The 27334-nt window shown below is 43.2% G+C and overlaps 1 protein-coding gene across 1 annotated transcript in view; it reads right to left on the reverse strand.

Moving 5' to 3' along the window:
* The window catches only part of LOC126273366 (uncharacterized), an 809762-nt gene that overhangs the window by 98174 nt on the left and 684254 nt on the right, over positions 1-27334 (reverse strand). The gene's annotated exons all lie outside the window — the stretch shown is intronic.

A 27334-nucleotide genomic window follows, 5' to 3' on the forward strand; every position in this document is an offset into this window, starting at 1 on the left:
TGTAGAATGTATGAGTCTGGCGACATATCATCTGACATTCTGAAAAATAACATCTACACAATCCTGAAGACTGCAAGAGTTTACAATTCCCACAAATTTCACACAATCAGCTAAAAATTTCATAAATCCAAGCTGCCATCAACAGAACAACAGAAAAGAGAACTATGTTTTAGTTGCTGATGAGTCTGGCTTTAGGTATGTTAATGGTATAAGAGAGGCAGTTCTGACATTGCGGTTGATAATGGAAGTAAAACGAATTAAAAATCAAGATACGTTGATAGGATCTGTGGACCTGAAAAAAATCGTACGACAATGACAAATGGTTCAAGATTTTCGAAATTCTGAGAAAAACAGGGGTACGGTACGGTGAGAGACGGATAAGATGCAGCACGCACAAGAGCCGAGCAATAAGAACGCAAAAACAAGAACGAAGTGCTCATATTAAATAGGGTATAAGACAGAGATGTAGTCTTTTACTTCCACTGTTTAATCTGTTCACTTAAGAAGCAATGATGGAAATAAAAGAAAGATCGAAGAGCAAAATTAAAATTCAAGGTGAAAGCACGTCAATGTTAAGATTAGCTGATGACATTGCTATCTTCAGTGAAAGTGAAGAAGAATTACAGGATCTGCTGAAAGGAATGAACAGTCTAATGAGTACATAATATAGAATGAGAGTAAATCGAAGAAAGACGAAAGTAATCAGAAGTAGCACAAATGAGAACAGCAAGAAATTTAACATCAGGATTGATTGTCACGAAGTAGATGAAGTGAAGGAATTCTGCTTCCTAGGCAGCAAAATAACGAATGATGGATGGAGCAAGGAGGTCATCAAACTCAGACTAGCACTGGCAGAAAGGGTATTCCTGGGCAAGAGAAGTCTGCTAGTACCAAGCACAGGCCTTAATTTCAGGAAGAAATTTCTGAGAATGTGTGTTTGGAGCACAACATTGTATAGTAGTGAATCATGAAGTGTGGGAAAACCAGAAGAGAAGAGAATCGAAGCATTAGAGATGAGGTGCTAAAGACGAATATTGAAAACTGGGTGGGTTGATAGGGTAAGGAATGAGGAGGTTCTGCACAGAATCAGAAAGGAAAAGGAATATATGGACAACAGTGACAAGAAGGAGGGACAGAACGATACATCTATTAAGACATCATTGAATGACTTCCATGTTGCCAGAGGGAGCTGTAGAGCAGAAACTTCTATGGTCATCAGTCTCCTAGAACTTAGAGCTACTTAAACCTAACTAACCTAAGGACATCACACACATTCATGCCCGAGGCAGGATTCGAACGTGCGAACGTAACGGTCACTCGGTTCCAGACTGTAGCGCCTAGAACCGCTTGTCCACCGGCAAACTGTAGAGGAAGGCACGCGCTACTCTGAGATGAAGAGGTTGGTACAGGGGAAAAATCAGTGGCGGACCGCATCCAGTCAGTCTGGAGACTGATAATCGAAAAAAAATAAAAGCTAGGGCAAGAATGGTCACAATTTCAGGACAAGTGTTAAATTCACTTGTACTAAAAACAAGTAGTAATTAACACTTAACGAAAAATGTTAACCAATCAAAGAAAAAATACGACGTACCTGATATGATCACTTGTATTGTACCCCCACGTTTGTAGCGCAGTCCTCCTTGTCATAGTTCTGTGACTGTGAAGATTTGTTTATCCAAGGACAACTTACGTATTTTAACCGATATTTCTTGTTGATGCATCGTTCAGATCATTGCACCTGGATCATTATTTCCGGATATTCAGGAAGTCCATTGGCGTTATCGAATATACAGTTTTTAATCCACATACCACAGTTCCATCTTGTAGAATGGCTAATTCTAAGGAGTACAGTGAGCACGGAAAATGTAAACAGGAAACACATAGTGTTCCATATATCCTCCTAACTGCTAGACTTATTTCAGCCAAATCTGGTACACATGCCCCTTACTGTCAGGAAACAATCTCTGTGGGGGTACGAACCAGGTACTTATCATTGTGAAAAAACTACCGCATCGTATATAATTTTTAAATGTGTTAACTGTGTGCTACTACCTGTATTCGGTATAAATTTCTCAGGTAGTATCCACATATTCTGTTAAATGCACCCACAAAATTACATCATTGTTCGACACCTAGATCAGGATTATGATATCACAACACTGAAATGCGTGGAGAACTTGACATTTAAATTTATTACTTCTTTACTAGTGACGGTATTCGAAACATATTTCGCTGAGAGTATCCACACAGGCCGTTGAATGTAACTGCACAAATATATCATTGTACGAGCTATGATGCAAGAGATATGACGTTATAAACATTGAGATACTGAAAAAACTGAGTATCTTACGTGAAGTTTTAATATGGCTCAAATAGCTCTGAGCACTATGGGACTTAACTTCTGAGGTCATCAGTTTTAATAGGTTTATTCTTTACGGCTAAGATACTCCGACAATCGATTCTACTTAAAGAAATCCCTGACAGCACTTTTGATAGCTTTCAAGTGTGGATCGCTAACGGCTGTAGTCGAAAATGATAGCCATCTATGGAGCTTTGAATAACTGTTGCCAAAGAGACGTTTACAAAATCTCGTTGTAGACACGGTGAAGCACCTGCGCCCAGTGCGAAATGTGTGTGAATTCCTAAGGGACCAAACTGCTAAAGTCACCGGTCCCTATACGTAGACACTACTAAAACTAACTTACACTTAGAACAACACACACAACCATGCCCGAGGCAGGACCGAACCTCCAGTTGGATGGACCGCGCGATCTGACATATGGCGCTTCAAACAGCGTGGCCATTCCGCGCGGCGCGCCCAGTGCACATTAATTGTCCACGATTATGTTTCTTAATTTCGAAACTATACGTATACGTTAGCACTTTCTGCATATTTCTGTTCAAAACTGTTTCATAATTTCAAAGATGTTTTTAACGATTGATGTAAATAAATTTTTTTGGATAATTCACTACAAACACTGTTCTTTTTTTGTTTTAGTTTGTAATAGAAAATTGGCATAATGAATACCCGGGCAATGACGGGTGTAACAACTAATTAATGAATGATAGTAGTAGTAGTAGTAGTAGTAGTAGTAGTAGTAGAGGGGTTTTAGCTTCAAAGTATTTGGCAGTATAATAAGTCAAATGACAAACTTACGTCGCAGCATTTGATCTGTCATGAAACGCTCTGTTTCCTGTTTTGCAAACGCACAGCTTATTTTGCTGCCAAATATACCAACATCAGACACTGATACACCGGAGCTGGCTGTTTCAAATGGCTCTGAGCACTATGCGATTTAACTTTTGAGGTCATCAGTCGCCTAGAGCGTAGAAATAATTAAACCTAACTAACCTAAGGACATCACACACATCCATGCGCGAGGCAGCATTCGAACCTGCGACCGTAGCAGTCACGCGGTTCCAGACTGAAGCGCCTAGTACTGCACGGCCACACCGGCCGGCTCACCAGAGCTGCTTTCAAGTTCAAGCTGAAAGAGCAGATGAACATTGACACAGTTTCCCACTTGTATTCTATGTAGGTTTTTCACCTTATCGATTAAGAGGTGTTTACTAATACGTCAGAATAGCTTTGAGAATCTTTAAGAGAATGCCATTAACTGCAGCACATTGTGATCAACGTGGTTTCGTGATTAAAAAAGTCTTCAAGGCCTACTACGGGTTAAAGTGGGCTGCTAAATTTAATTAATCTGTCAATAGAACGCAATATAGCTGCTAAACGTGACTTCAGTCATTAAAGAACTGAGTTGGGATTGCTCAAAGCAAGGGAATCAAAGAAAATTTATAGCACTTTTTATTTTATTTCCAATTAGTAATTTACTCGTAACAAAACGTTTATGGGGGACAAATCAATTCTGTTCTTTGTTATATATCGTACTGACCCGAAGTACAGCAAAAATAACAGATTTGGTTTACTTTCAAATTTTTTAAAGTTAGTGCGACTTGTAAAATATTTACTGCAATAAAATTCTGTCTGCAATATCTTGTATGACTGCAGCTCATTTAGGTAATATTTTTAGTAAAGATTCATTGTTATTAAACCTGAGGTGTTCAGCTTATGTTTGACATTTCTGTCAGGGTCGTAGGATCGCTCGGCACGGCTATTTCACGTTGGTAAAGTGAAGTATCGTGCAATAGGGTGTTTTTTGCAACTGAAGGGAATAAACGCTCCATTAACCGTAGCGATAACTACGCATTTTCCAAAAGGGGGTCCCAAGATTTCTTCCCAGCCCTAAAAAAATTTTTTAGCAAAATTCGTTAATTATAGTTAACTCATACCGACAATTTACTTTTAAAGGTTTACTGGTGTGTAAGCAGGGAGCAGATATGAAAATATTAAAGGCAGGGGACAATACTTTATGACTACCACCAAAAATGTTTGTAAAAATCCTAATTTTATTAATTATTGTTGAGCTCTACTCACAGCATACTTGTCAAATAGGTACTATTGTGTAAACAGGATAAAAAACGTTAAAATGGTGAATAAGTTATGAACTGTGAACAGTCACATGTTCTACTGAAGTTGAAATTGTGAAGTTAACTTTAAATGAAAATTTTAAAACATTTATGGAATCTGGTGGAAGACTTCATACAAAACATTAAATATATTTTTCAATATTTTAAGTTATAAAGTTTCTGACTAAATTACTATTAAATTTTCAGTAGCTGGACATAGATTCTGCCCCCCCCCCCCTCATGTTGAGGGGGTAACTCATGATAATTTGGCGGATGTGTATGCCATATGTTAGTGACACACCAGTTGGTCACTGTCAAATAAGCTTGAATGACGAGGAAAGAGGTGTGGAAAACTGGAAATCGTAAGACAGATGGAGGACGCTGTTCTCTGAGGCAAGAGTATCACAATAGCCGCGATGACAGAAAAAGTGATATTCAGTGATGGCTTAGCTGTATGCTTGCTTCGTGTGCGTGAGGTCAATGCAGATCACTTCTTCAGTGCCTAATCACCATGGACAACCTCTATGAATTTCACTATGACCCCGAGAGAAAGGAGCAAAGCAAACAGATGAAACATACTAATTCACAATCCCTCTAAACGGCAGAGGGGCTAGTCGTCATCGGTCAAGGTGGTGCTTTGTGTTTCTGGCGTCATGATGTGGTGCTAATAGATTACGCTCGTTAGGGACAAACTGTCACTAGAACGTACTACCGAGATATCCTGACGAGGTTACCGCAGAATGTCAAGAGGAAGCGTCATGTAAAGCTGTTCAAGGGGATGGTTTTACTTCATGGCAACACTGCAGATATTTCTGCGCATGACACTGTCGCAAATGCTGCTTCTATTGGCTGTCAAATTTCACGACTTCACCAAGAATCAGGAAGCGTTAGGGACAAACTGTCACTAGAACGTACTACCGAGATATCCTGACGAGGTTACCGCAGAATGTCAAGAGGAAGCGTCATGTAAAGCTGTTCAAGGGGGATGGTTTTACTTCATGGCAACACTGCAGATATTTCTGCGCATGACACTGTCGCAAATGCTGCTTCTATTGGCCGTCAAATTTCACGACTTCACCAAGAATCAGGAAAGGAAAGGGATTTGCCTGCAGAAGACCCAGAGTGAGGTTTCTATTCTGAGACAATGAAATATTTCAAAATCTATGCATCATATTAAATTACGGTAAAATACGTTTTCATTATTTTTAGCCAATCGGCTAGACCAATGTTGACATCCTTGCCCCATCCCCCGGGTGTGGAGCGGAGAGGGGCAACTTAGAAATATTAAATAGGAACATCCCATTTTTATTGTATATTGGAATTCTGCGGCAAAAATGTAGCTTTCGTGTGTAACATCTTTTGTCGGTGCGCAGTAGATGACGCTGTAATCAACAAGCGACTGAAATGGTTTTGAAAACAACATTATCTCGATAAAAATGTAATGGACGAAAAAAGAAAGTCAGACGTGTTCAGCAACTGTGAAAAGAAGCTTCAATGACGTGTGTCCTCTCACGTTTCTTCAGTAGGATACTCACTTGAGGTTTTTCCTGTCAGTTCTAATCAGCATATTTGTTTGTAAGAATCATTTCACAGTTAAGTGGGTGGAATACATAGCCACACACTTCTGTACACTTATATATCCGCATATGGGTTAAATCGACTCAACTGAGAAGTGGTCGAGGTTCACAGTTTAGTAGAATTTTTCAAAGGAGATCATATTCGCCGTTCACTGCAGAAATTAATATTTCGCAATTGCAATTTCGGCCTTTGGGACATTTTGAAGTGCTACTGCAGAAGGTTTTGCTTCAGCCCATGTCCGACTTTAAAATCCTCCAACATATATAAATGTCATCGTCAAAAAAATATATTTTCACTGTGGAAATACAGTAGCTCTTATGATGTTACTGTATTTCTACAGTGAAAAGGCCTATTTCTGATGATGGCATTTACACATCTCGAAGTATTTTAAAGTCTATCGTGAGCTGAAGCAAAACCTTTTGCAGTACCACTTGCAAATGGCCCATAGGCCGAAACGGAAATTGCGAAATATTAATTTCTGCAGTGAATGGCGAATATGACGCCCTTAACAAAACAACTGAGAAATGTTTCCAGTTTAATCTTTCGATATGCATTAGTGACACGCTGAGTCACATGCATGCAGTGAGATGAAGTCAAATAATTAATCGGTGTATGTTTAAAAACAGCTACACGCAGAAAACTAAAGACACAGGGAAGTTTTTCTTATAGGTCTATTTTTATGATTGTGACCCAACACATTTTTCTCAAGACAATACCGTTTTGGAACTCACCTGTGTTATTTGTCGATCATAGTGCCACCTATGGCAGAAAGAAATAAATGTTACATACAAAAGCCATCCATTTTTGCGTTGGAATCCATATCTACACTAAAATGGGATGTTCCTATTTGTTATTTCATATTTACACCCTCTCACCACTCACCCTCGCCCCCTCCCCCTCCACCCTCACCGATGGGTTGAGAAAGGGGAGTCAACATTGGTATCACCAGATAGAATTTGTAAATATGTTGAATTCTTGTTTTAACGCTTTTTTAAAATTTGTTGTGTACTTTGAGATATTTCTTTGTTTCAAGATAGAAAAGACATCACCTTGTATCACAAAATCATCATGGGTGAGTTTGTTGCATTTCCCTATTTCAAATTTAGAGACTTCGATAACCCTACACATTATTTTCTGTAGAAAGCAACGATATTATTACATGCAGACCATAGTTTTCGATCTGTTCTTCAATACAAACATATACTAATTGACTCAAATGAGCTATTCAGACTGACTTCGGAAATTTTTGATTATGAATTGGTGATCGCACACATAAACTGCGCAGTAGACAACGTATGTTTTCTTCTTTAAATAAATGTGTCCCTTGATCGCACGTTTCTTACTGAAAATTAGAATGATCGGCATAGTACATGCGAGTTGCACTAAAAGTGGCAATAAATTCTTAGCATTCACAGAACTTCATTGGACTGCTCTTACTCACTTACGATACAGGCCGCATCTCGTTCCTTCCCACTTCTACCTTTTTGGCTCATTGAAGGATGCACTCTGCGGCAAGCAGTTTGTGGATGCGGGAAGGTTACTGATGCAGCAAGACACTCGCTCCGACGTCGACCAGAAGAGTGGTACCATACGGGCATACACGCTGTCACAGTAAGGAGGAGTAAGGCCGTCGCATTGAACGGAAATTATGTTGAAAACTAGGACTTTACATCCAAAAGAGTGAGGAAAAACGTGGTTTATCGGAATCCTGAATAATACCAACTCGCTTCCAGAAAAAAATACTTGTTGCATTTCTTATTGAACGGCATAAGTATAGCAGCTGTATAACGATCCTATCGGTCAGGAACCGGAATGAGTGTCACTCCACTGTTTCAAATCGGATGTTAGAGTGGGCTGTCTAGAGAGAAGAAATTCTGAGGGGACGGGGTAAGCAAGCCCCAACTTGGTCACTCAGGGAAGTGTAACTTGCTAGAATTTAATTTCGTTCATCAAATCGATGTTTTTGAAAAGACTGCAGCTGCATCATACATGATTTAAACAATGAAAAACTGCATCAGTTACTCATTTCTTCATGCTTAACACAACGCTTTTCGACAATTTATTCTCATTTTCATGTGATTGTGCACACATGAATATGTTTGTGATATTTGCGTATGTGATTTTCTGCCTCTCTAGCTCATTAGTTGTCTTTTAACCGGAAAATCTGACAAAATTAATCGTGGAATGTTTTTATATGTTAATATTATAGATAGTATTTTTATTTGTCTACGTAGAAGTATTGTGCAGCCTCCGTTGCACAGAATAGCGCACAGACGCAGATGGTGCTCGGCGTATGTAATTTGAATGTTCCTGCTACTTTGTCCGTTGTAGCAGCTTGAGAAAGTTTTATAAATTATTTTGCATATTCATGAGTCTGAGAATTTACCTTTGTTTATGTTTAAGGTGCGGACAAATTTCTGTTGTGGTTAGTTGTTTGTGGAGAAAGCTACTTTCTCTTTGTGTGACACAAGTAAGTTTGCCATTTTTTGAGAAATGTTTTCTACGTAAGTTATGCTGGCCACGCATTTGATTGTACTATCGGCGCCCCTTTAAAGAGTCAAGAATTTTTTTCTTTTCTGTTTGTTTCTGTACTTGGTTTATCATGGAGCTGGGAAGTCATTAACCACTGCAGGTTTCTTAATGATATCTATTTCTTTCTCCCTGGCCCCTTTGTTCAATGGGATTTTTTATGTTCTCAGCATCACCCCTTTGAAGTAGCTATCTTGTGTACATCTGGGTGCCAAGATGCGGCATGTATTGTGTCGCTTCAAGTTGTCTTTTTCTAGATATCACGAAATAGTGCTTGTTGTTTTGATTTTCAACGCACTAATCTAGAAAATTTATGATATCATGCTTTTAGTACTCAGAAGTGAAATTATTGTACAAATTTATGATGTTACTGTTGTCAGTCTACAGATATTTTGTAGTACAGTGTGTTTTTCAAGCAGGGTTCCTAGCTTCTGATTATTTTATGTTCTCTGTGGTTTACGAAAGTGTCTGCCAATGTGCCTGATATGGATGACCCTATGGGAAGCCGATCTGGTTGTAGATGAACATTAACGTTGAGTGCAAGTAATTGTAATTGAGAATTGTTTCTAGTAACTCTATAAAGTCAATAATTTCAGCATATGTACAGTTTTTAGAATGTGTATGTATTGTAATCCACAGAAAATGTAACACTTCTGACTGTGTAAAAACTCTTTGCGAGCGTACACTCTTGCTATATATTTGTAGCATGTTTTGATTACAAAGAGAACAGTGTATTTGAGGATTTGCGTATATGTGCTATTCTGTGTAGTGGGTGAGGTACGATACTTGTAAGAAAACAAACAAAATACTACCTGTAACATTACTATTTAAAAGCATTCCGATATTATTTTGTCCGACTTTTCGACTGGAGTATAACTTCAAAAAGTAAAGCACAGTACAAGAGAGGCAGAAGATCACACATTCAATCGTCACAAGAAATATTAATATAAACAAAATCACGTGAACATGAGAACAGGTTCTTGAAACGCGTTTTGCTAATCAATGAAAAACTAGTAACTGGTGCAGATTTTAATTATTTGAATCATCTAAGGATTTACCTTCACCGTTTATTTATTGTACCACACCACAATTAACCACAGACAGCAAATTGCACGGTTAGTATGTGTGATGCAGTAATGAATTACAGCAGGAACTTCTTCTGTTTTTAATGTAACAATTTTGTAAATGGGGAAACGCTGCAGGGTGAAACGCAGCGGTTAACATCCCGTAGTTTCTTAGCTGCCGGCGATCTAATATTTAATGAGGGGCTACAGTTGGATGTGGCAAACCTAAAGAATCTTACGGACTCTCTTCCTTGCCATATTGAGACCATTATCAAAGACAGACACTGTGCTACGCAATGTTAGCATCGCCAGGAGCTATTAATTTTTGATCTGGTGTTGTTATCAGTGAGTAATATTAGTTTAAGGTTTTTAGAAGAAGTCGTTTTTGCTCCTTTTTGAACATACCAAGCGGTTATAATTAATGTGTAGCAACTTACGGAGATCCAACGTGGGATGCAATTATCGTATGGCAGCGAAACTTGGTAGATATGCTAAACTGTTGATGAAGAACTGATTTCCGCTTGAAGCAATTGGTTCCAGTTTTGACAACTAGGTGCAAATCTGTTTCTACGACGGTATGACATCCACGCTGTCATCTGACAATCCGTAACGTGAGTGAACAGTATGGCATGGAGAAGAGAGGCGGTGCACTGTTAGTGATGTTGTTTTGTGTGAATGGCAGCACTTACAGTGCTGTATTCAGAGAGCCGCCGACTGAAAGGTTTGAGAAAAGGCCCGACGTCATTAATGGGCTTAAAGAAGATAATAATGGTACTCGAAAGCAGATGAGCTTGGTGTGACACCTGGAAGAAGAAGGCGCCGTATCCTGGAGGATGTTATTGAGCTGTAAGTGACTTTGCAGCGCGTAGTGCTAGTGCTTGTGCAGTGTGACCAGAATTGTCCAGCCTATGGTTAACAGTATGGAAAGTTTTGCGGTCTGTTTCACACTGGTACCCGTACAAGATTCAGACGCTCCAACAACTGAAATCTCATCATCTGCAGCAAAGTCGTGAATCTCAACTTTGGTTTCTGGCACGGATAAAAGTCGATGACATGTGGCTAGGTATTAATCTATGGAGCGACAAGGCACATTTTACAGTACAGTGTGTAGTGAATACGCAGAACTGTCGAATTTGGAGTACTGTTGAACAGCGCGTTGTGCACGAAGAGCCATTGCGCCTCGCTGTATATGACTCTCTGCCCTGTATTCACAAGGACCTTTATTCTCGGTCCATTCTTCTTTGGAAAGAACACACACAGAGGGTGTGTCAGAAGAATATCATTTAGCCCACTTTGGTCATAAGATGATTCCCGCTTCGGAAGAGCGCAGCTCTTTGGAAAGCATTGTTTCCATGCAAGTCGGGACAACAGCTATCGTCCTTTGCCCAGTTAAAGATGTGCTTAATCTTTTAGGAGCGTGTTATCTCCAGAGGTGTTCCAGGTTCATGGCCTACAAGATCATCTTGCATGAATCCATCTGGCTTTTGGCTCCGGGGGAAGTCCAAATGAGCGCATTTACTGTGGATACGTCTGATCTCTACGTGATGTAAAGGCCAGTATTAGGTCCACGTAGCTCAGATTCCACCGCAACTGCTGCGAGGAACTGCTGATCACGTTGTTTCACGGATGTAGCATGTCGTCGAGATCTTCGGTGCTCATATTGAATAAATTGTGAAAGCTGCGGTCAATAATAAAATCAACATTATACCTATCACACTTGTTTGACATTTTCTGCCCACGCTCCGTCCGTAATCCATATCGAAACATCTCTTGCATTCACAGCGCTAGATTCGCACCTGCTGGCCAAAATAAGAACTAATGTCTTTTTTTTTTTCAGCGTACTCGGTTCCACATATTCGCATTAGCATACCTACTAGGATCCGCTGCCGTATGATAACTGCAGCCAGCACTGGACCTCTGTGAGTAACTCCACTTTAATTACAACCATCCTGTGATAAACGAGCAATGGTCATTATTTTTCTGGTTTGTAGGAAACTGTACGAGGATGTAGGTGGGGAGGGCCAGGGAGCGGGCGCCGTAAGCTTGAGTAGGCCGATGCGTTTCGTAAATCAGTTTCCCGCTGAGCATCCGCGTGACCCCCGCCGGTGTGACGTCGCAATATGGCGCGCCTTTCACGCCGCTCAGCGCATCCGGTCCCGGACCGTCCTGATTAATGAAGCGACCGCCTACCGCCGAGCAGGCTTCAGCCTGATTACGGGCGGCAGGCGCGGCCCGTGTTGCAAAGCGGGCCAAAGCAAGTGCTGGTCGGAGCGCGCGCTGCACGGTCTGAGGATGCGCAAAGTGGAGGATCTGCTAGAAAAACGTGGTAACGAGGTACACGGCGATAGGCCGAGATTTACAGGGCCACATTTGAAGCAGGGATGAACAACACCAGCGGAAGTGGGCTCCTCATAAACAAAGATGACAACACTGTCACTAGCACTGAAGAGAAAGTAGGTGACTCGAAGCAACACATTGCTTTCAGGGACAACGGAAGAGTTAACGGAGAGAGATGTGTGGGAGAGTGATGGTATGTACATCAAGAGAGCAGACGCATAGGATACCATAATAATGTCAAAAACGGGGTCTTGACTGAATGCACCTTGAAATAGTGAAGCTGCTCAGGCACGAACGATCTCTTTCCTTGATGGTTGGCTTGTTCGCCGGTACCTGTCGACATTCTGATCAAAGGTTGAACCACTTCCCACAAAGGTCAACGTAGAGTGAGAATTGTAAAACTGCTGCAGGCTATAGTAAACTATCATAAGTAAGCGTAGTCTACGGCAGGTATCACAGAAGCATTGGTCGGTTAATATACACTCCTGGAAATGGAAAAAAGAACACATTGACACCGGTGTGTCAGACCCACCATACTTGCTCCGGACACTGCGAGAGGGCTGTACAAGCAATGATCACACGCACGGCACAGTGGACACACCAGGAACCGCGGGTTGGCCGTCGAATGGCGCTAGCTGCGCAGCATTTGTGCACCGCCGCCGTCAGTGTCAGCCAGTTTGCCGTGGCATACGCAGCTCCATCGCAGTCTTTAACACTGGTAGCATGCCGCGACAGCGTGGACGTGAACCGTATGTGCAGTTGACGGACTTTGAGCGAGGGCGTATAGTGGGCATGCGGGAGGCCGGGTGGACGTACCGCCGAATTGCTCAACACGTGGGGCGTGAGGTCTCCACAGTACATCGATGTTGTCGCCAGTAGTCGGCGGAAGGTGCACGTGCCCGTCGACCTGGGACCGGACCGCAGCGACGCACGGATGCACGCCAAGACCGTAGGATCCTACGCAGTGCCGTAGGGGACCGCACCGCCACTTCTCAGCAAATTAGGGACACTGTTGCTCCTGGGGTATCGGCGAGGACCATTCGCAACCGTCTCCATGAAGCTGGGCTACGGTCCCGCACACCGTTAGGCCGTCTTCCGCTCACGCCCCAACATCGTGCAGCCCGCCTCCAGTGGTGTCGCGACAGGCGTGAATGGAGGGACGAATGGAGACGTGTCGTCTTCAGCGATGAGAGTCGCTTCTGCCTTGGTGCCAATGATGGTCGTATGCGTGTTTGGCGCCGTGCAGGTGAGCGCCACAATCAGGACTGCATACGACCGAGGCACACAGGGCCAACACCCGGCATCATGGTGTGGGGAGCGATCTCCTACACTGGCCGTACACCTCTGGTGATCGTCAAGGGGACACTGAATAGTGCACGGTACATCCAAACCGTCATCGAACCCATCGTTCTACCATTCCTAGACCGGCAAGGAAACTTGCTGTTCCAACAGGACAATGCACGTCCGCATGTATCCCGTGCCACCCAACGTGCTATAGAAGGTGTAAGTCAACTACCCTGGCCAGCAAGATCTCCGGATCTGTCCCCCATTGAGCATGTTTGGGACTGGATGAAGCGTCGTCTCACGCGGTCTGCACGTCCAGCACGAACGCTGGTGCAACTGAGGCGCCAGGTGGAAATGGCATGGCAAGCCGTTCCACAGGACTACATCCAGCATCTCTACGATCGTCTCCATGGGAGAATAGCAGCCTGCATTGCTGCGAAAGGTGGATGTACACTGTACTAGTGCCGACATTGTGCATGCTCTGTTGCCTGTGTCTATGTGCCTGTGGTTCTGTCAGTGTGATCATGTGATGTATCTGACCCCAGGAATGTGTCAATAAAGTTTCCCCTTCCTGGGACAATGAATTCACCGTGTTCTTATTTCCATTTCCAGGAGTGTAGTATCCGTATTTCCTTTACGTTAGGTGTGTTGCAAACGTATTGGGCGTTGCCTTATCTGGATCTCATTGTTTGCGTATGTGGTCAGTGTCCTACAAAATTCTCCTTGAAATCGGAAGCGACAAACAATCTGCAAACTGAGTGACAATATATATAGGGCTTCATAGCCTAGGGAACATTTCCGTTCTACGTAGTTATCCTCCTATCTGTTATTTAAAAACAAAAGATATTTACAGCAAAATTGAAATTTTCAGTCTTTAATTCAGGATTGATTCGAAAATTGTTAACTTGTTACGTGGAATAAACAGATGTTGTTGTATAAACAAAAAAAGTACATATTTATCATATAGCACTCCTGAAAACGCAGTTGCCTCATAAAAAATGTAAAATTAAATAAAAACACAAAACAGAAATGCATAAAACATCGTTTCAATACGTAATCGAGCTTACATCAAACATGTTTCTTTTATCCATAAACTAGTTTCCCGCACATCAGTAATAACAGGGAACTCTCCCCTTTGATCATGATGGAGAATGTCCTATTGAGTACAAAATAACAATGATAATTATATAGTTTTTTTTAGTTTGTGAATGCACATTCTACTTCCATCAAAATTAATTGCTTTCGCTACATAAGAGCCCGAAGTCGTGTGATCAACGAGTTTTTATTGCTTATCAAAAGCTAGAACCATTTTGTAAGCGAATCCACTTTTCTACAATCACAGGAGAAAGAGGTTTACCTGGAAAAGGTCCAGAGCCCCTGGGAGCCACCAGCTGAATTACATTATTATGAGACAGAGATTCTCGAATCAGATGTTACAATAAGGAATACTGAGGATCAAATATCACAATTCAGAAATGATGGAGAGTGGATTGAAGTTGAAAGTAGTCTTCAGGAAGGATCATTTTTGGAAACAGTGGTACACTGAGAATGAAATAATAATAACGTGTTTTTTGAGTTAACTAAAACTGTAAATGCTGCAATAATGAATATTAATGTAGGTAGACACTGAAGACGTATGCACATCCCTATAAATGGTAATCTCAGAAGTTGGACAAGCAAATACAGAACCCAAGGAAGTCAAGTAGAAGGTGCAGAGTATCTAAAGCGAATTGACTGCAAGAAATATGTGAAGAAATGGAATGTCGTAGGAACGACTGTGTGTGGGTGTCAAATTACTTTTCGAGGAATTAAAAGCAGTGTCATCAACATTAATAGTGCAAGAGGAATGTCGCTCGTAAAGGCAGATGAGGAAAGACTTAGGTGAAAAGACTACGGGAAGTAACTGCTGCTCACGCATTAGAAAAATATATGTGTGCCGTTTTATGAAGATATATTGGTTCTAGCGTTACACTAAGAGATAGAAAATTATGTGGACTGACCGTAAATGAGAAGGCTCTCTGTAAAATCGCAAAGGAAAGGAATAAATGAAAAACGCTGTCTAGAAGGTGGAGATGGATGACAGGAAATGTGTGTAGAAATCTGGTGACAACTTGCTTGGTTCTGGATGGAGCGGTAAAGATTACAAACTACTGGGGAAGACAGAGACCAGGAACTAACAAAACACCGAGGATGTTGGCTGTAAGAGCTATTCCGATACTGTTAGATGAAGTGTTTAACACAGAAGAGTATCTCGCAGCTACAAACCACTCAGGGGAATGAAGGAAATAATAGGTAACCTTTCATTAATGTCAGCTGGTATTTATTTCTGATATTTGTACTGCGCTGAGGCTCCAGCTGAGATTCGAAATAGTTTTTGTTAATAGCAATGTAGTGAAGTAGTTAACAAATTTTATACGAGAAGATACTGAAAGATAAAATTCATTACTGTACGATCACAGCAGATATACTTTCCAAAGTATATCAAAAGTGAAAACTCAGTGACGATTAAAATATTATTTTGCAGCGTATTTGGGAGAAAAAATAGCATTTACAATCCTTGCTGACTAAGAATTCTGCATATTTTCTGCATGCTAACCACAATAATTCCAAGAGGTGTGAGCGATAGGTACCTCACTTACACGTCTTGATGGCATCTCTTCCTCCCACCTTCACCCCCTAACCTAGTGGTGAAAAAGAAATCACTGATTTGCACACTTGTTGTATAGTTCATAATGTATAAAGAAAGAGATGATCTACTTGAAAATTTAGGTATGTTAATACCTAGACCATCAGACGAGAGATAACATTCCATTGTGTACAGAAAACTTACAGGCTCCGATAGGCAGCGTTACATATTCCCTGTTACAAGCGAAAAAGACGATTTATCAGTACTAATCGGACTAATATACCTTGCAAGGAGCAGAACATGCAAGAATGTGCAAGTCACCTTAAGAATATACATATGAAGACAAATATTTGGTCCCGTATGACAGAAGTCCGTAACTTGGCAATGAAAACCCACCAGTGACAAAAAAGTCTTGCTGACATTATTAAGAACAAAGAACCACTACATCAAATACATTATAGAAAAGGAGGTAATTAAGTAAAACTGGAGTTTTAAATTCCATTGTCGTGGGTAAAATTAGGGTATATGGAAAGGAAGCGACTTGAATTACGGCATTCGACTGAAGTTATTTAGGAAAACAATTAAAAATCTAAATCTAGTTTTCTAATGGGTATCTAAAATCACTCCTCCAGAATCAGTGACCACTGTCATAATCACTATAGTCCAGTTGAAAAGTGGCAAGCCATTCTAGCAAACCATTTAGCGCACCTATTTTCATTTATTTCTACACAATAATTCTACTGGATGGGTGCTGCGTTGACAGGAGATGACAATATAAAAGTGTAGCTGGATCTGATTGTGTTTGTATGTGCTGACTTCATTTTCTGTTTCCTCTTTATGTTAACCTTGTGCTGGATATGTCAGTTAATTTTCTGGGTGAGCTTTAGAATGAAGAGCTCTGTGAATATGGGGCTGGTGAATTGCAGAGAGACTCGAAAAAACGCCCCCGAGGGAATGTGTCCTTCCACAGAACTGCGGGCGGGAGAGCACTGTCACGGAAAAGTAGCTTCGGCTGTTATAATACTGGTGCAAGGGCTATTGTGTAGTTTATTGCACATATCCACTTTGGATGGCCAAGCTGAAAGCATTCGTTCCAGATGACAGAACTCTGCCAGCAGGATGTAGACGTTTAGGCCATGTTAAGAATATGCTTTCAGCAGATGAACATCTATTGGCTTTGGAAAAAAAAAATGGTAAAGCAGCTCTGGCACACTACCGGTACAGAGTTGACGACTATCATCGAGCATAGTTTCTTATTTTTCTCTAGGGCTCGTAGTTATTGTTTGAGAGGGTACTGATTAATGGAACTGGTGAGACCTTAGGAGGATTTGACACATAGTGCGACGGTTTTTAGAAAACACTTGAGGAAATAGAGGTAATTGGTTTTTTGACATTGCTAGTTTACTTGGTAGGAGATTTGTTACAAAGGAAACAATTACATCACTGGCAGATCAGTATAACTTTAGAGCGGATTGATTGTCAAGATTTTTGGCAGTAAGGTGAGAGTGGTAAATTCTTTACCAACTAGCGAAAGGGCTTTTTAACTTGCAGCTGATCACGCAGGTACTCCACAGGTTGCAGCAAACTTCATTACTAGCGGTGGGGATCCAATGTTGGAGCTGTCGTCAGAGCCATCCTAGCGTCATACTTGATTCCAGCCACCCACGGAGTCACTGTCCTGCTCATACGTCACCGACGATAATGACTGACATGTTAAGACTACCATGAGCTAGCAGTGCATTCTCATTTACTTTGGTTCCTTTGGCTTTCTGCCCAGACAAACAACCGTTGTAATTGATTTGGGGCAGGCAGAGATAAATTTCATAGAGTCAGATGCGTGTTTGTTAACCAGCTCCGACTGCCATATAATAACTTTGACAACCAACAGTTCCATTTTCTAATTCTCATGGGTAATTCTGTGTTTTTAACCTCAACGATCCCATTTAAATACTTGCCCGTTCTAATTCTTTTCTGTAGTAAACTGAAGAGTTCGTTAAAATACTGTCTTTTTTATCACATTTCATAATTCACAAAGATAAAATGCATATTTCCCAGTTTAAGGTTCACTGCTGGAGCCACAATCTTTCGTAGTGTTAATAGATCCATTATTTATATCCTCCCCAGCATAGGGTCTCAAGGGTTTGTATGTATCACGCTTGATAGTGAATAAGTTCACTTCAGTCTCACTCACATGAGGTTTCGCATGGCTGGAGTGGGTTGATGTAAACTGCATTGAAATGGCTAGAACACTAAACGAATATTTAAGGTCCACAGATAAATGGAGTGCTATAGGGGTGCAATACATTGAAAGCAACTCACTATACTGTGACCAAGTGTGTGCAGAAATGATGTAACAGACAGAACAGATGTAACAGATCATAAAATCAGCATGACCACGAGGAAAGCCTTCGCAGTCGCAACAAGTGAGTGAAATCTCTCGTAAGGAAAGCGATTCTCTAATATTAACCTCTAACATTTTACACAGAATAAACGACTGTAGTACATACTCTAGCATTGCAACAGTATCAGATCCTAACACCAAGTAGTTAGAGATGTAGCAGAGAGTCAAACTAGTGGAAAGACATCGATGAAAACAAACTTCTACGACCTGTCTTGAGCAGAGGTACCACATGAACCATAAAATAATGAGGATCAATGGAGTTAGTCCGGCTGGCACTTAAAATTGTTGACGTTGCGGAGTTATGAAGAAACAAATTGGTTTTTAATGTGGAGATAACAGTAGGATGAGTCGGCTTAATGAGCTAATTACCTATTTCCAGTTTTTTCCATACGGCTGTGCTAAACGTGTTGTCTTCAATGCTCCAATTATACACTGATGAGAGAAAACATTGCGACCACAGCTCACCGACAGAAAGAATGCTGCATGGTCAGCTGCAGGCGTGTAAAGCGTTTATGTACAACATAGCGGAAATAGGTGCCGCAAATGATGAAGTCCACTGACTTAAGCGACTTTGACAAAGGCCAGACACCTTAGTACGAGATTCTCTGAAAGTGAAAAGCTGGTCGGCTGTTCGTATACTACTGTGGTGAGCATCAATGAAAAGTTGTTGAAGATGGGTGAATTTGTAAACAGGCTGCTAGGTGAAGGATGTCCACACCTCATCACTGAATGTGGAATGCAGAGGTTTGCCTGATCTGTAAATCACAATGGTGACTGATCTGTGGCGTGTCCGACAACACATTACAATACTGGTGCTGTCAGAAATGTTTTCGATCAAATCGCTCAACACAGAACCGTTCCGCAGCAAACGATCTCTCCGTGTTCCCATGTTTATCCAACGAAATTGTCAATTACGATTGGAGTGGACACTGAATCGTCGAGACTGTATAGTGGGTCACTGGAAACGTGTCGACTGGGTGAATGAATCAGATTTCTTGTTACACTCGGTCGATGGTCGTGTCTGGATTCGCCGCAATCCAGGCTGCTCGCAACAAGCCTCACACCATGGACTCATGCCGCTTTGAGCAGTATTGTGTTAAGGGGGACATTTATCTGGCCTTCTATTGGGGCAGTGGTAGGTTTTTATAGGTGTGAAGTTTACTGCGGGACTCCTGCATTCCTTCTTACCCGGAGGCAATGGGGTCTTCCAGCATCGTAGGTTAATCGATCGTGTAACAATGTGCGAATTGTGCTACAGTGGATTTAGAAGGATTATGGTGTTCTCACGTTGATGTGTTAAACAATAGTCGCCTGATTGGTACCTGGTGGAACACATGTGGAACGCTATCTAGTACCAGCTACGCACCTACGAACTGTCCGCCCGTAATTTACGGGAACTGCGTGACTTGTGCGTAGACGCCAGGTGCCATACACTTCCAGAAACTTACTGAGGACTGATTGAATCCGAACCACGCAGGTTCGTAGTTGTATTGCTTTCCTAAGACACTATTAAGGTGGTGTTAGTACTGTTCCATTAAGTTTCGGGTTGTGCAGCCGCAAGAATTCGCCTTCTTCTTATAATATTTCGTCTGTATAAGGTTCAGCCATCTTCAGAGTGAGCCGCCAGACTGCTGCTCCAGTGCTCGCTTCGTCCCTTTATACGCGTGTACCGCGCCACTGCGCATGCGGCCACAGATGTAAATGCGCCAGAGACGTTGGTCGGCGGCAAAGACTTGCACAATACGCGAGTTACATCTGTGACTCTGCAGTCGATTTGTGTTGGCATGTCGATATATCCTTGTGAGCCGCACTGTGACGACGTCTTTGATAGTTTATTACACCAAGTGCCGGATTCCATGATTTATCAAGGTTGAAACCACTGTCCCTTTTAATTAAGTTCATCGTCAAGGCAATCTGAACTGCCTCCTTCACTGTCGAGTCCCAAAAAATTGATGTATTGGCCAAAATTTCGACATTGTCATACAACATACTGTGAGCAGTGTCAATACAGTGCTCTGCCACTGCCGACTTGTTACGTTGTAAAAGTCGTACCTCCGGTGTCTGTACATCTTTCTTGGACAGTACGAGTTGTTTGTCCAATGTAAGAATGGACACATTCACATGGAATTTGGTAAACACCAGATTTTCGGAGCAGCAAATCATCTTTGACGGAGCCCACGAGTGCGTCTGTCTTTTGGTGGAGGACGAAAAATCACTTTTACTTTGTGTCTGCTGAGAATCGGTCCTGTTTTTGATGACAGGCTACCCACATATGGCAGGAAGGCCATCGATTTAAAGATTTCTTCGTCTTCTTTCGCTTTCTTTGTGGCCTCTTTCGGTTTAATTTTCAGTGCCTTCTGTATTTGCCGTGGGGAGTACCTATTGTCTTCAAACACTCTTTGTAAGTGGGAAAGTTCATCACGCAGACTGCTTTCGTCAAAAATAATATGAGCTCTATGGATCGAAGTTTGGAGAACACTCATCGTCTGGGCAGGATGGTGGCAGCTATGTGCACGTAAATACAAATCCGTTTGTGTCGGCTTCCGATACGCTTCATGTCCCAAAGTGACATCCTCTCTGCGCCGAACCAGAATCCAAGAATCGATGGCAGCCTTCCTTTTCAATTTCCATTGTGAACTTTATTTGATCTTGGAGGGAGTTCAGATGTCTTAAGAAGTCTTGCAAGTAATCTTCACCATGGGGCCAATCATCAACATACCTCCAGAATACCGTGGGTTTCAAGTCAGCAGATTCAAGCACTTCTCCTCGAAGACTTCCATAAATAAATTGGCCACCAGAGGGGATAAGGGACTACCCATGGCGACTCCGTCCGTCTGTTCAAAAAGTTCGTTGTTAAATAAGAAGTATGCAGAGGTCAGAACATGTCTGAATGAAGCTGAAATCACTTTGTCAAAACTTCGTTCAATACGTTGTAGAGATTCTGGAAAGGTGTTCGCATTGTTTGGGCTCATCATTGTATCAGTGGAAACAAAAAATTTCCGTTTCAGAGTGTTTTTGCAGCCTATATGCAGGTATATAAGCACTGGGGTATGTAAGCACCACCATGTAGGCAAAGGTTAGTGTGGAATTCATGTCTTACTGCCGTGTGTCTGGTAAATATGGCAGCGTGAACTCTGGCGATGTGTCCGAATAGGATCAATGTGCTAAAATTTTTTTCTTGGATGGGGAAGGAGAAACACCGATAGACATCCATGGGAACATGAAGAATATGTATGGAACAGCGTTTCTGTCGAAAACCACCGTTGTGGAATGGTGCCCTTAAGTTCCCTGGCGATGGCGATTCGACAAAAGGCGCCAATCGATCTACAAGTCCAGGCTCATTAATTACGGACAACAATAAGTGAGCACCTGACCAATAGTCCTGATCTCTCCCAATGCGATTTTCACGCGTTCGGTCCCATGAAGAAGGCCTCGAAGGATCGACGATTCCTGGCAGGGGCCTATAAAATGTGCTACACGGACGAACTAAGGCAAGAAAGAAGAGGTAAGGAACTTTTATCGCAACAAAAATAAAAATCCATTGCCGGTCCAATTTTCTTGGTCTCCATGTTATGGTTGACGAAAGCAGGGAAGTTCAAGTGAAAGTTTTGAGAACGAAGTACATCAGACTTGCAGTGCAAAGTGGGTGGGGAGCGTATACGGACGGAATACTGATCTAAATCAGGGCGCTGGCTAGCTGAGTGGAGCAGGGGTTAGTGTTCGTGATGGTCTGCGTCCACGCAGACGGTGGCGGCGGCAGCCGGCGCCAGACTCGCCCAGTACATAAAAACAGCTAATCCCGTTTACGGCGCGGCTCTCCTCCATTGCGACGAATGAGCGCTTCGTCGCCCAGCGACCAGCTAACTCCTGCCGCCCGCCCCCCTCCCCCACTTCACCGAGCAACCCTTCCTGTCGCCGCCTCCCCTTCTCCCGCCCCATTTTCTCGCAGCAACGTCGCTTCTTCCCACGCCACCCTCCCGCTCGTCTCTTCGCACGACTGCGTTCATCTCCGCGCCGTCCTGCGGCGGTATGGCTCTACACTTCCACAATGGCCAACATTGCAGGCAGACTGATGTCAACTTTTACAGCACCCTCCACTGGTCGATCAGCTCTGCGACCACATTCCATAGAAGGTGAGTTCGCCTGGGTTACTGTGATCTTCCCTAGACTGTTAATGACACTACAGTTTTAGTAGCCCTGACCTACAATCATTTTTCTCCTCTTCATTTCTTCGTCCGCTGATTTGTGGCAGAGGCAGCGAGAAACCTAGAAAGCCTCTATTGTTAAATCATTAGAATAACTTAAAGGTGGAAATTAAAAACTTTGTAATTGCCATTTCTCTTAGGAAGAGTGCTTTCAGTGTTGCTTTGTTCTCGATACTCTGTTGCCTAACCCTTGAGTTGGTCCTGGTGTCAAGCTATGAAGAAAGTCTTTAAAACATGCTTTAACAGGTGGCGCACGATCTTTCTGAAAAGCTTTGCTTCCCCATAGAGTTGCAAAATTTTAAAGATGTGAAGGGCTTCTCTTGTTGACTAGTGTTTTACTGGTTAAAAAAGTAATGTTAAATTTCTGTACTTTTATTATCACAAATAAAACGTAATGCTTCAGCATGAAGGACACTTAGAAAAATAATTTCATCCTGCTATTTTGTCACAAACTGCCAGTTTTGAGACCATCACTGTGTGGAAAACACAATTGATTCGTGCAAAGAAGAAAACATCAACCAGCCTATGTTAAAAATATTACTGCTTGACACAAATAGCGCTGTAACCGGTTTCGAAAAGATAGGTTCACCTTCAGAAAACTGCTCAAATTTACTAACACTATAAAGAATTTAAAATACGGATGATGGCGAAAAATAAATACTACATATTTTAGACCCATTAATTTTTTATCATTAGGCGTTTCGGGCTGCCCCTAAAAAGTGCGGTAACAAATGTTACATAGCATACATAATTTTTCTTTCCTTTATTGTTATTTTTATACCTGGACAACAACAGGTAGGCTGACAGCACCACCTTACGCCGCTCTTCAGCCTCAGAGTTAACAAATATAAAACATATAGAACACACATAAGAGATTGAAAAAAGAAATGGCTCTGAGCACTATGGGACTCAACTGCTGGGGTCATCAGTCTCCTAGAACTTAGAACTACTTAAACCTAACTAACCTAAGGACATCACACACATCCATGCCCGAGGCAGGATTTGAACCTGCAATAGTAGCAGTCGCACGGTTCCGGACTGCGCGCCTAGAACCGCGAGACCACCGCGGCCGGCAGAGATTGAACAAAGGCGGATAAAGAACTGTTGATACAGAACATAAAAAAGCACGAAGCCATTCACACTAGACGAAAAACCACTAAAACTGTCGATACGACGCACAAACACTGATGAGGTCAACAGCACATGTGAACATTGGAGCGTGATTGTGGACAGTACACAAACACGACGGCACACACACGAGAAACTGATGGCGATGATCTCCAGTGCTCGAATGTCCACGTATAGTGTACGAATCTGGGGACCTGCCAAGAGGGGAAGAAGGGGTAGGGGGAGGGAGACGGGTGAGCAAAGATGCCAATGGCAGAGGAGACGGGAGTCAGAGCGGAGGAATGGGGGTAGGGGAAGCCCGGGGGAGGAGGGAGAGAAGGGACAGAGGGTGCCCATAGGAACAAAACACAGAAGGAGGGAGGGAGGATCAAAGTTGGTAGGAGGGGTAGATGGATGGGAGGAGCGCATCATCAGGGAGGGGGAGCTGGCAGAAGCCACCTGGGGAGAGGGTATGGAGAGTGAGGAGATGGAGAGCAGGTGGTATGTGGAAGTACAAGGCGCAGCAGCGGATGGGGTGGGAGAGGATGGGAGAGACCAGCGGGTGAGGAAGATCGAGTTTATTGGAGGTGTAGAGGATACATATCCGTTTGAGGGAAAGGAAGAGGTGGGGGAAGGGAATAAGGTCATACAGGATCCGCGTGGGAAGGGGAAATGGATGTGATAGGCGAGGCGAAGAGCATGGCATTCTTGGATCTGAAGGGATTTGTAAAAGGTAGGGGGAGCGGAGATCCAGGTCGGATGGGCGTAGCAAAAGATAGGGCCTATGATGGATTTATAGGTATGGAGGATGGTGGAGGGGTCCAGACCCCAAGTACGGCCGGAAAGGAGCTTGAGGAGACAGAGTCGGGAGCGTGCCTTGGCTTGGATCGTCCAGAGGTGGAGGTTCTAGGAGAGTCGATGGTCGAGGGTGACACCAGGGTACTTAAGGGTGGGGATGAGAGCGATAGGACAGCCATAGATGCTGATGTAGAAATCGAGGAGGTGGAAGGAAGGGGTGATTTCTCCTACTATGATCGCCTGGGTTTTGGCAGGATTGGCCTTAAACAACCACTGGTTGCAGCAAGCAGTGAACTGGTCAAGATGGGATTGGAGATGGTGTTGGGAGCGCTGCAGGGTGGGGGCAAGGGCAAGGAAGGCGGTGTCATCGGCGTACTGGAGAAGGTGGATGGGGGGTGAAGGCGGCGGCATGTCCGCCGTATACAAGAGGTACAGAAGAGGGGAGAAGACGGAACCCTGGGGCATACTGGCGGAGGGGAAAAAGGTGTAGGTATTCGTGTTGTGGATGGTGACATAGGAAGGACGTTGGGAAAGAAAGAGCCGATCAGACAGACGTAGTTAATAGGAAGGGCGAAGGTTTGGAGATTGAAGAGGAGACCGAAATGCCACACGCGGTCATAGGCTCGTTCAAGGTCAAGGGAGAGGAAGATGGCGGAACGACGGGAATTAAGCTGTTCTGGGAGGAGATGCGTGAGGTGCAGGAGAAGATCATTGGAAGAGAAGGACGGCCGAAAGCCACACTGGGTAACAGGAAGGAGGCGGTGTTGGCAGAGATGTTGGTGGATGTGGCAGGTGAGGATGGGGTCCAGGACCTTGCTGAAGACAGAGGTAAGGCTGATGGGACGGTAGGAGGAGACAGCGGACGGCGGTTTACTAGCATACATAAAAAACAGGCGCATAAATATGCAATGTAGTTGCAACCTACTTGCACAACAATTATTTTTGATAGATGAATACATCAAATTTTAAGTAAACGTGACATATAACTTCGACCCATACGTCTAAAATAGTCATAAAAAATAAAGTTAAATAAAATACTAACAGTACCTAGACACGATAGGCTAACATGGACAAAAACTTATAGTGGAATGATAGGAACGGCCTCTTCTACACGGTAGAAAACAATCTATCAACAGATGGCGTCACTACAGCGGCGTTGCTTTACAACTTCTCTTCATCCTTATCATTTGTTAGATATTTGTTCATAACAAAAGTTGATGTTAAAATGACGTATGAAATAAAAACCGTACTTGTGCATTTTAAGAGCTACTCATATCAACATCTTTCGGAGTGTTACGGACATATTTTGGGCAAATCTGTAACTAATGACAACGATGAAATGTTGATTTAAGGCAGCTCCGCTATAGTCACGCCATCTGTTCATAGATTTCGTACCTGACAGGTACAAGAGGCCGTTCCTGTCATACCACTGTAACTATTGTCAGTGTTAGGTTATTGCATCTATTGCTGCTATTTTAACTTCATTGTTTACTGACTATTTTTTACGTACTTGTCGAAGTCTATACAACTGTCTATCAGGAATAACTGTTGTGTAAATATTCTGGAACTACATCGCGTACCTGTGTTTTAAGTAACCATTTAACTTTACTTTTGTTACTGTATTTTTATCAGGTGATCTGAAGCTAAGCGGAGCCCGAAACAAGAAATGAAGAATAAAATAAATCGGTTTACAACATCTTGTACCTATTTTACTGCGATCGTGTAGCTGTTTCAAATTGTTTGTAGTTGATGTGATTATAATAAACGGAAACCTCTACCAAGAGTTTCAATCAAGTTTACGATGTTCACATACATATTACATTAGTTTTAGGGGAAAAGGCTCCCAGCAACTAATATACACTCCTGGAAATGGAAAAGAGAATACATTGACACCGGTGTGTCAGACCCACCATACTTGCTCCGGACACTGCGAGAGGGCTGTACAAGCAAAGATCACACACCAGGAACCGCGGTGTTGGCCGTCGAATGGCGCTAGCTGCGCAGCATTTGTGCACCGCCGCCGTCAGTGTCAGCCAGTTTGCCGTGGCATACGGAGCTCCATCGCAGTCTTTAACACTGGTAGCATGCCACGACAGCGTGGACGTGAAACGTATGTGCAGTTGGCGGACTTTGAGCGAGGGCGTATAGTTGGCATGCGGGACGCAGGGTGGACGTACCGCCGAATTGCTCAACACGTGGGGCGTGAGGCCTCCACAGTACATCGATGTTGTCGCCAGTGGTCGGCGGAAGGTGCACGTGCCCGTCGACCTGGGACCGGACCGCAGCGACGCACGGATGCACGCCAAGAACGTAGGATCCTACACAGTGCCGTAGGGGACTGCACCGCTACTTTCCAGCAAATTAGGGACACTGTTGCTCCTGGGGTATCGGCGAGGACCATTCGCAACCGTCTCCATGGAGCTGGGCTACGGTCCCGTACACCGTTAGGCCGTCATCCGCTCACGCCCCAACATCGTGCAGCCCACCTCCAGTGGTGTCGCGACAGGCGTGAATGGAGGGAAAATGGAGACGTGTCGTCTTCAGCGATGAGAGTCGCTTCTGCCTTTGTGCCAATGATGGTCGTATGCGTGTTTGGCGCCGTGCAGGTGAGCGCCACAATCAGGACTGCATACGACCGAGGCACACAGGGCCAACACTCGGCATCATGGTGTGGGGAGCGATCTCCTACACTGGCCGTACACCTCTGGTGATCGTCGAGGGGACACTGAATAGTGCACGGTACATCCAAACCGTCATCGAACCCATCGTTCTACCATTCCTAGACCGGCAAGGAAACTTGCTGTTCCAACAGGACAATGCACGTCTGCATGTATCCCGTGCCACCCAACGTGGTCTAGAAGGCGTAAGTCAACTACCCTGGCCATCAAGATCTCCGAATCTGTCCCCCATTGAGCATGTTTGGGACTGGATG

The sequence above is a fragment of the Schistocerca gregaria genome, chromosome 5 (assembly GCF_023897955.1).
Source record: "Schistocerca gregaria isolate iqSchGreg1 chromosome 5, iqSchGreg1.2, whole genome shotgun sequence".
In the NCBI taxonomy this organism is placed as follows: domain Eukaryota; kingdom Metazoa; phylum Arthropoda; class Insecta; order Orthoptera; family Acrididae; genus Schistocerca; species Schistocerca gregaria.